The sequence below is a fragment of the Sander lucioperca genome, chromosome 12 (genome assembly GCF_008315115.2).
Source record: "Sander lucioperca isolate FBNREF2018 chromosome 12, SLUC_FBN_1.2, whole genome shotgun sequence".
Lineage (NCBI taxonomy): Eukaryota > Metazoa > Chordata > Actinopteri > Perciformes > Percidae > Sander > Sander lucioperca.
This window is the reverse complement of record NC_050184.1, coordinates 30,738,768-30,748,625: the sequence shown is the minus strand read 5'-3', so window position 1 is coordinate 30,748,625 and position 9,858 is coordinate 30,738,768. Positions and strand designations below refer to the sequence as shown.

Below are 9,858 nucleotides of genomic sequence, written 5' to 3'. Positions count from 1 at the left end.
ATAGGCATTTTTCTTGGTGCCTCTGTCACATGTACACTTTTAAAAAGAATGTTTGTCACCAGGGTAGGGGAAGTTCCCTTTCTTTCGATCACCAAAGTTATCAATAGGTGTTGGATTGGTGTTTGCGGGATATTCACAGCAACTGCATTTTGGGTTAAAGACCAGATTTGATGGGCAGTATTGCAGGTAGGCAGTGTTAACAGTGTGTCTGCTATTTGGTGCACATCCCAATGCTAATATTTGCAGTACTAAGTAAGCTGAGGTTCATAGGCCACACGCTGTGTGTGTCTGTGTATCAGTGAGAGAGAGAAAATATGTATTAATGTACCTTAAAGCTGCTGTTTGACTTGTCTATGGGTCTGAACTGGTTTATGACTTAAAGGGTGTGGCAATTAACTAGGTGATGGAACTGAAGGAAATTGGTACAAAAAATCTAAATCACCTAATGCCATGCATTGATTTCAAAATGTATTCACTGAAATAGCATAATTCCACCATGTTCAAATTTCTGTTCAACATTTGTTAAGGAGGTTCTTCATCACAGAACTGAGAACCGTGTAGTCATTAATAATGTGAGTCAGACCACTCAAAAACTTGAAATTGATTGATCAAGCAAAGTATGTAGCTAATATACAGTATCTCACAAAAGTGAGTACACCCCTCACATTTTAGTAAATATTTTATTATATATTTTAATGGGACAACACTGAAGAAATTACACTTTGCTACAATGTAAAGTATTAAGTGTACAGCTTGTATGACAGTGTAAATGTGCTGTCCCCTCAAAATAACTCAACACACAGCCATTAATGTCTAAACCACTGGCAACAAAAGTGAGTACACCCCTATGTTAAATTCCCATAGAGGCAGGCAGATTTCTGGCCTTTGAAATTAAAATAGCCCCACATCATCACATACCCATCACCATACCTAGAGATTGGCATGGGGTACTTTCCATAAAATCATCTCTCAATGCAAATCAAACCAGCTATTAGGATAACCGACAATAAAACCATGCCAATCTCTAGGTATGGTAAGCGATTGAAAAAAAAAAAATAAAATAATAATAATAAAATAAAAATAATCAAGCAACTTGCATAAGTCGGGACTGGTACCAGTTATTTTATTTACAGCCCACACATGCACACAAGCACACAGCAGCACATAGTTTTTGTTGTTTAGTTCTTTGAGTTTTATGTTGTTACGGTGTTATGTTCTAAGCCTTATGTGCTTTAGTTCACTTGTTCATTCCATTACATTACATTAAATGACATGTCATTTAGCTGGTGCTTTTATCCAAAGCGACTTACAATTAAGTGAAAGGGAGGTGAACATGTTTTTTTTTTTTAGTGGAGAGTGAAACCAGAGCACCTGGAGAAAACCCCATGCAGACACGGGAAGAACATGCAAACTCCATGCAGAAAGGCCCCGGGCCACCAGGGTTCCCACCCAGTATCTTCTTGCTGTGAGGCCACAGTGCTTACCATTGACCATTCCTTATTGTAATTCAACCACACAATACCTATCATGTATTATATTGTATTATCCAGTATTGGCAAACTACTGTTTCAAGGGCTTAGTATGAGCAGTGAACATTTAACGAGCTGGGTGATCCAGGCACAGGCCCAGCAGTGAGGAGGTCTACCATGCTCACCATGACCTCTGGTCCAGTCTGCAGGGCCTGAGGAGACCAGACCAGAATGAGAGAGTCTCCAGTACACTTTAATTTGTTAATTTATGTTCTTCATCACATTGACATGTTCATTGGCAGCTAATGTGGTCAACCATGTCACATACAATATTCTGCAGAGCAATTAAAAAAAGCCCTTATATTTTTTGTTTGTTTTTACTGGCTGGTGTAGATTAGAGTAAAAGTAGTCAATAATGCCACACATAATGCTATGGGAATGCAGATTTTATTTAAAATGTGATTTTAAAATTATTATAATCCTATTTCTATTTTAAAACAATATCCATTCTTACTCCCTTTGTGGCTATTAATGAATGTTGCTCAATTAAATACTTTATATAACCCTAAATAATTAACTGTAGCTTAATCTGACAAGCTACAGGCAAAAGCTAAAGTACATTGTTCTTCTGGCAGTTATTACAATTCTCATACTTTTGTTTTGACACGTTAATGTTTCTTCCGGTCCAAAGCGCATTGGTTTTAGTCAACTTTGATCTTTAACACGTAAGACCAAAATAACATTATAAACGAGACCTGTGTTCCATCGGATTTTCAATGATTATGCACATTATAAAAATGAGCCCGTATTCTCGCTGTTGGGTTAAAACGGAAACATGAATAACAAAAAAACAACAATTGAAAAACGAGCAGTTTTCCAGTTAATTTTTAATTTGTATGGACATTGGAAAAACGGGAAAACGGAGGGTCAGGGTAGTTTTGTTTTTCCGCTTTTGGTTTGAAACCAAAAACGAAACATCGACCCGTTTTTTTGTTTTTGGTTTAAAACGAAAAACGGATTATACTTTAGGGCCCTGACCTTGGAGAAGGGGAGACAATTAGACACGGGTGCAGGACATTAGGGCTGGGAAGGTGATCACAAAAGGTGGGAAGGCAGACAATAACCGGAAGTTGACCTGCGACACAATCACACGATGAGCAACAAAATAAAACAGGAAGTGAGGAAAGTAAGATGAACGTGAAGGAAACCTGAAAACATGACCTATAGGAGCGGGAGCTGGGAACAGTGTTGGTTTAATGGGTGAGATCAGTCTCAAAAAACGTGACAGTTCAGGCTTCTGATCATAATGTCAATCTTGTATTTATTCTTTTTTTTTTTTTTTTTGTTACATATTATAGACCATTAGGTTACTACAATATTATATGTTATGTTTTAAGTTACAGTGTAATGGAAAAAAGCTGCCAATCAATAAGGTTTACCATTGTGTGTTTAATGCTTAAGGTTTAATTACCTGTTTTAGGAGAGAGAAAACAAATCACGGGAAAATATAAGATAATCAATTACACTTTAGAAAATATATAGTCTCACAAGCACTACGTTACCATTGTGAAATTAACAACAAAAAACCCTTTAACTTGTAAATAACAAGAATTATATTTGCTTTAATAATTTTCACTTTTGATGAGGTGCAAGCTTTTAGGGATAGTTACAGCATTTGCAGCTATCTTGGAAGACCAAATTAGCTGGGCAGTTTTGGATCGAGGTGATGCCATTGGCACAATTGTAAAAGGAACCTGGGGCATCAGGTTTGGCATAAATCCCATCAGTCTTTGTAGCACAGAAGTTGTCTTGGTTGTTGGATGGAGTAATGGTTGTTGGTCCTGGATGAGTTTGATTTGTGTTGGTTCCTGTAGTGGGAAGAGGAGGAAGATCTGCAGAAGTAATAGGAAATTATGAGTAGTCTGTACAGTCAAAGTTAACAAATGTCAATAAATGAATGCTGTGTGGTTTCTGAAAGAAGTATTTTAGCAAGTAATATATGATTCTACTCACCTGGGGCTACAAGAGAGCGGAGATAGCTGATGAGAGGGTAGTTTCCCTGGTTACAAAACTGTCCTTTAAAGTCATCCATATCCAGAGCCCAAACGAAAGCTCCTCCAAATCCGTTGTCCTTTAGGTAACGGACCTGAATAAATAACGACAACAACAATGTATGTACTTTAACGTAACTGGCAAAGTAATTAGCAAACTTTTTATATAGAAACATACAACTACCTTAGTCGCAAAACTTTCTTTGTTGTCATATCCAACCCACTCATTTTGTTTAACCGCATATGGAACTTTCTGATCCTCAATCAGGTAGTCACTGGCCCCTTGAAGAAAAGTGCAAATCTGAAAAGAGGGTATTGTATTAAAGCTCTGTTTGATTACTTCATAAAATATTTTTTTTATTTTAATCGGTTACATACACTGTAAAAAGAGAGAGAGAGAGAGAGAGAGAGAGACAGAAAGACAGAGAGAAACAACAGACAGACAGACAGAGAGAGACAGAGACAGGAGGACCGGAGACAGAGACAGAGCGACAGAGAGAGAGACAGAGACAGACAGAGACAGACAGACAGACAGACAGAGAGAACAAACAGACAGACAAAGAGACAGAGAGACAGAGACAGGGAGAAACAGAAACAGACAAGGACAGAGACAGGGAGAAACAGAGAAAGAGAGACAGAGACAGACAAAGAGAGACAGAGACAGTCAGACAGAAGTGGAACGCTAAAGATGTAGACTAATGTTCATATTACTGCCTGTAGTATTCAATTCAACTGTCTGTGAAAGGGTTGTCATGGTAACGTATGACCAGTGAAAACACCCTTTGAAGTCTGTGATGAGATCTCTTTGATCTTTAATCAGGTTAACGACCGTGTCACCTGCTGAAACTGTCAGCTGGCCACACTGGAGCTATTCAAAGACACAGAGCAAGCTCTCAAATAAAGCCTCAGACTGCTAAAACGATAAGGGCTATCGGTGAAATGATGTAATCGTGATCACCACAAGACCTTTGTGAACGTATTGATATAAAATTTATGTTGATAAACTTAAAAATGTGGGCATATCAGCGATTTTAAAAAAGTGGTTCGCTCTGCGTTTCGCTGGGAAATGTGGAGGACGTTTAAAATGGCCGTGAATGGAGGGAAATGTGGAACTCTTGTCATTTGGAAGCTCACGGAGCCAAAAGTATAAGGCGTATCGCAAAACTGCACATTGGCTGAAACTAGACAAAAATACCTATGTTTTGATGTATAAATTGTGTACGACAAGTAGATATTGTGGGCGTGAGAGCAATTTATAGAGAGGGGACAAAGATTTTTTTCCTAAGCTGCTACACTCTAACGATGACATCATCCACTCTGCCAGACGCAATACACACTCACTGGAAACGCAGAAAAATCCTGAAATGATCACTAAACTTAAACAGCTTTTTTACAAAAACTGTAAAAGATATCAAACTGAAAAGATAGAGCCGGATAACTGAATATTTTGTGAACATTTTAAAGTTTGTTTGGCGTCTGTAGGTGAAAGTATGAAGGAGCTGAAAATTTTGGGAGCGGAAGAAGATTTGAAGGATTTGAAGCATGCTCTCATTGACTTCAATGTTAAAAAAAAGTCATAAAAAGCTGAATATTTTAAAAAGTATGAATAGTAGAAAAAAAGTTGAAGAAGTCCCATCATTAGCTGAAAGAGCTGAACATTTTAAAAGTTGAATGGTTTTAATAGCTGAACGTATGCAGAAGATACAGAGAGCCAAAAAACGTACGGAATAATAATAATATATAAACAAAATGGCCGACAGGAACAACAATAGTTGGAATGCTGCTGAACAGCATTCCCACTAATAAAGAACAGAATAACAATAGTTGGAATGCTGTTGAACAGCATTCCTACTAATAAACAAAATGGCCGAAAGGAACAACAATAGTTGGAATGCTGCTGAACAGCATTCCCACTAAATAGTTGGAATGCTGCTGAACAGCATTCCCACTAAAATTAAAGCTGCAAGCAGCGTTGGACGGGCCCTCGCTCCTCTGCGCACGTCGGGGTTACTGGCGGACGCTGATCCTTGCGGCCGTGCATTTGCGCGGCAGTCAGACACTGCAAATCATCACCAATGAAAAGGGAACTCTCTGCTGAGTTCAATGATACCTCACACAAGACTCTACCTTAAATGGTTCAAAAGATGTAAGAGGGGGATGTGGTCTAAGTACATGTACATCTAAGACAATGTACTGGCGGACGCCACTCCTTGCGACCGTGCATTTGCGCGGCACTCAGATACTGCAAATCGTCATCAATGAAAAGGGAACTCCCTGCTGAGTTCAATGATACCTCACACAAGACTCTACGTCATACAGTTAATTAGCTATGAAAGGGGGCGTGGCCAAAGCATAGGGGTTGGGGCAAACCTTTACCGATAAAAAAGGAAGTCTCTGCTGAGTTCAATGATACCTCGCACAAGGGTCTACATCAAACAGGTCATAAGTTATAAAGAAAGGGGCGTGGCTACAGCATAGGGGGCGGGTCAAACCATCACCAATCAAAAAGAAACTCTGCTGAGTTCAATGACACCTCACACAAGACTCTACCTTAAACGGTTCAAATGTTATGAAAGGGGGTGTGGCTTGAGTAAGTGGGCGTGGTTAAAGTATAGTGGGTGGCTCAGTATCACATGTAGACCACACATTATAAGTTTCATGTAAATCGGATGATGTTTGTCATATAAGACTGATTTCCTGTTGCCAATGGGGGGCGCTATGACCGAAAGTCAATTTTGGCCTATAAATGTCCTCAGGCCTGGGACCATTGTCAATCGTGAGACATTTCGGCCAAATTGGACAATAATAACTAATGTTACAACAACTTCTTCGTTCATCAATAAATGCTCAAAATGGCCGCCACGCCACGCCCACACCGTTGGACGAAAACTTTTGCTTTTAATAACTTTTCATTGTTAAGGTCTTTAGATGACACAGACCGAATTTGAAGTCGATCTGATGAAATCTCTAGGAGGAGTTCGTTGAAGTATAGCACCTTGACTTTGTGTTGCCACTAGAGCTCCGGAAGTTGACGTCATGCAATCCCAGCATGCACCAGTCAATATCAAAACACCGCCATTTTGGCAGGCAAGTGGAGAGCCGAGTGGAGTGCCAGAGTAGGAGCTGAGCCAGAGTCAGTTACTAGTTAGTTACTACGACTAGTTAGTTGCTCCTATTGTAATTTGCTGCCTTTTTTCAATTAATGCCTTGATTCAACATGGTGGATAGCTGCTGTGCGCCAGGATGCCAGAACCGTCGGGAAAAAGATAAAGGCAGAGCATTTTATAGGATTCCTAAAGATCCCGACAGAAGAAGTAAATGGTTAGCTACCATAAAACGTGCTAGAAGCAGACAGAACCAAACCGAGCGATGGGAGCCCACAAACAATGGATTTCGGTTATGCTGTTACCTGATACTTCATATCAGGTAACGTAACAGAAATATCTTATTTATGTAATGTTAGCTAGCAAACAGGCTAAAGTGGTTTATAATGGTTGAGGCTAGTAGGGATACAGCTAAGGCGACGAAAGTTAAGTTTAAGTTAGGCACCAAACGACTTAAGTTTAGGAAAAAGATCATGGTTTAGATTGAAATGCACCAGAGGAACTATCACGAATTTCCTGGTTCAAAATATTAATATTAATATTATTTTGCGAGATTTAGGGTAATTTTGCATACTTGCCGTAGCTGTATTCCTTTCTAGCCACAACCGTTAGTTATTACGTTAGTTAGGATTTTGTGTGGATTACAAAGGCTAACGTTAGCTAGCTAACCTAAAAGAAGCCACATACTCATTAAAGTGTTGCGGGACATTTACAATTTGTTCATGTTGTTTCTATGTATTTGGTTTAGTTAAAAAGAGTGACAACCCTCTGTCACCTGACTATGTTCCTTCAATATTCAATCATGTTCCATCCCCGGAGAAGAGAAAAAGAACAATGAGGTTAGATGTATTCAACAGAAGACAGAAGAGCAAACTTCAAAGAATAGAGAAAGCACCAAAGCCATCAGCTGCAGCAGTAATGGATCTAACAGACTGTCCTCAAGACAACCGCAAGCATCCTGCTGCAGACCAGGTGAAGGAATCTAACATCAACAAAGAACTTGAAAATGAAAATATTCTGCCTTTTCCCGATGAAAATGACGATCCAGCACCACACGAGAGTGAAAATTGTAAGAAACGCATTCAATCTCTTGAGTTGGAATGCCATGCTCTGAGAACTGAAAATATGTTGTTAAAAGAGAAAATGAATAGAACGGCACTGAATGAGATGAGTCTACAAAACAATGATAAAAGGGTTAATATCCTCACTGGTTTACAAACATATTCACTAGTAATGACAATGTTTCATTTTGTAGCTCCCTATCTCAAATCTACAGTCCCTCCAGGATTTCGCGATGTTGCGATCGTGCCAATTCACGCGAATTCAACCAATCACCGTGACTTAGGTGTGACTCGCAATTTTGACCAATCACCGCAACTTTTCCGCAAATTTGACCAATAACCGGAGTTTCCCGCGACTTCAACCAATCCTAGCAGTCCCACGTGCCAGACTTTACGTCAGTACAATGTGACTCTGACCAAGCGGGAGGGAGAGAGAGCTTGTTTCCAATATGAAGACGAGACTCGAACATCTTACATTTACCAACAAAACGTACAGCGAAAGACCGTGCAAAACATTTCAGACCGCCCTGCCAACCTGTATATATTTTAACATCAATATATGCTGTAACGTTTATTCACTCTAAAGTCAGCGGCTGCTGTTTCATCCTGTCGGCTCTCTGCAGCGGCGGGGCTGCTCAGTCGCGCTCAGACGCGCACACACACAATCACATACGATGGATGCAGGAAAAACCGGAGATGAGACGTACAGGATGACCTAAATTGAGGACAGCTACGCTCGTTATTGTAAGTGCAATTATACTCTTTATGCTAGTCCAATAAGTACTTTATCGAACCGTATGAATGTGTGTCCCAGGCCAGGTTAGGAAATTAACTAACAATGTAAAGATCAACAAGCCACTGACACATATGTTCAAATTTGATTAATTCAATAAATTATAATTTTTGTCTTAAATCCACCAGCCATTTTCATATTATACCAACATTTGTAGCATCCTGAGGTTACTAGGAAAACTCAGCCCAGAGTAGTTTTATTCTCCCCGAAACAAGTTTCCTTTTTATTTTTTAAAGAACTATACAAAAAAAATTACAACTTTTTTTGCAACTTTCACTGTCTCCCGCAACTTCATTGCAACAAATATACAAAAGACATCGCAACTTTTTTTCGCAATCTTTTACAAAAGCTCCCGCAAAATCAGGCATTTTGGGCCACAACAATCTCAAAAAGGCTGCGTAATCCTGGAGGGACTGAATCTAAGTCCACCCTAACACTATTTCAGCCATACATGCTGGCTTTAATTAAGATGAGAATGAATTTTTCTTTTGATTTTTGGCTTATTATTTTGGCGTTGATTCGACCACTGTTTCAAAGCTTTTCAAACACTGTATTGACATAATGTATTGCAGATTGGTGCCAAGTCTAATTCTATGGCCTGAAAGGGAATCATTAAGAAAATCTCTTCCATATGCATTTAGGAACATTAACTTTGAAAAGACTTTTGCATTATTGATTGTTTCGAAATATTTATGGAGAAACCAAGTAACTTACTAGCCAGTGCTCAGTGTTACTCAACATACAAGTCTCACCATACAATGAAATATTTAATTGCCATCTGCCCGCAAGGCTCAATTTCTTTCATTTCCAATGGATGGGGAGGCCGCACAAGTGATAAGTTCATCACAGAGCAAAGTAATTTTTTAACCCATTTGCTCCCAGGGGATCTAGTTTTGGCAGACAGATGTTTCTATATCAGAGAGTCCGTCCATATTCACCAAGCTGAGTTAAAGATTCCAGCATTCACTCGTGGTGAGAAACAGTTAGATCCTGTTGACTTGGAGAGCACCAGAAGCTTAGCATCTCTTTGGATACACATTGAACGAGTCATTGGAGTTCTCCGTCAAAAAATACACTGGTTTGCAAAGCACTATCTCAATAGGTTTTACTGACATTGATAGAGATAATGATGTAACATACCTAGGCAAAATAGTTGAAATATGTTGTGCTCTTACAAATGTCTCTGAATCTGTTGTACCCTTTCAGTAATCCCAAAATTAATGTCATTTAGACAGATGTAAAATTAAGTTCAACAACCCTACTTTATTAAAATGTCTTGTGACCATTTTCTTTTGATGAAATGCTGATGTGTAACTTGCTGTGTATGCGTATAGCGTAATACTGTCGACTGTTGGTGCAGTGTTTGTGAAAGACAAAACT

At 39.1% G+C, this 9,858-nt stretch overlaps 1 long non-coding RNA gene across 2 annotated transcripts; it reads right to left on the bottom strand.

The window, feature by feature from the left end:
* Nucleotides 1-1,284: 1,284 nt before the first annotated feature.
* Nucleotides 1,285-3,863, bottom strand: LOC118496481. Of its 2 annotated transcripts, XR_004899067.1 has the most exons (4): nt 3,705-3,863; nt 3,483-3,615; nt 3,106-3,361; nt 1,285-2,604 (listed from the first exon to the last, which is right to left on the bottom strand). It is a non-coding gene; the product is annotated as an uncharacterized LOC118496481 (long non-coding RNA). The 2 variants fall into 2 exon arrangements; XR_004899066.1 differs by having other exon boundaries at nt 1,288-3,361; nt 3,705-3,862.
* Between the last annotated feature and the right edge of the window lie 5,995 nt (nt 3,864-9,858).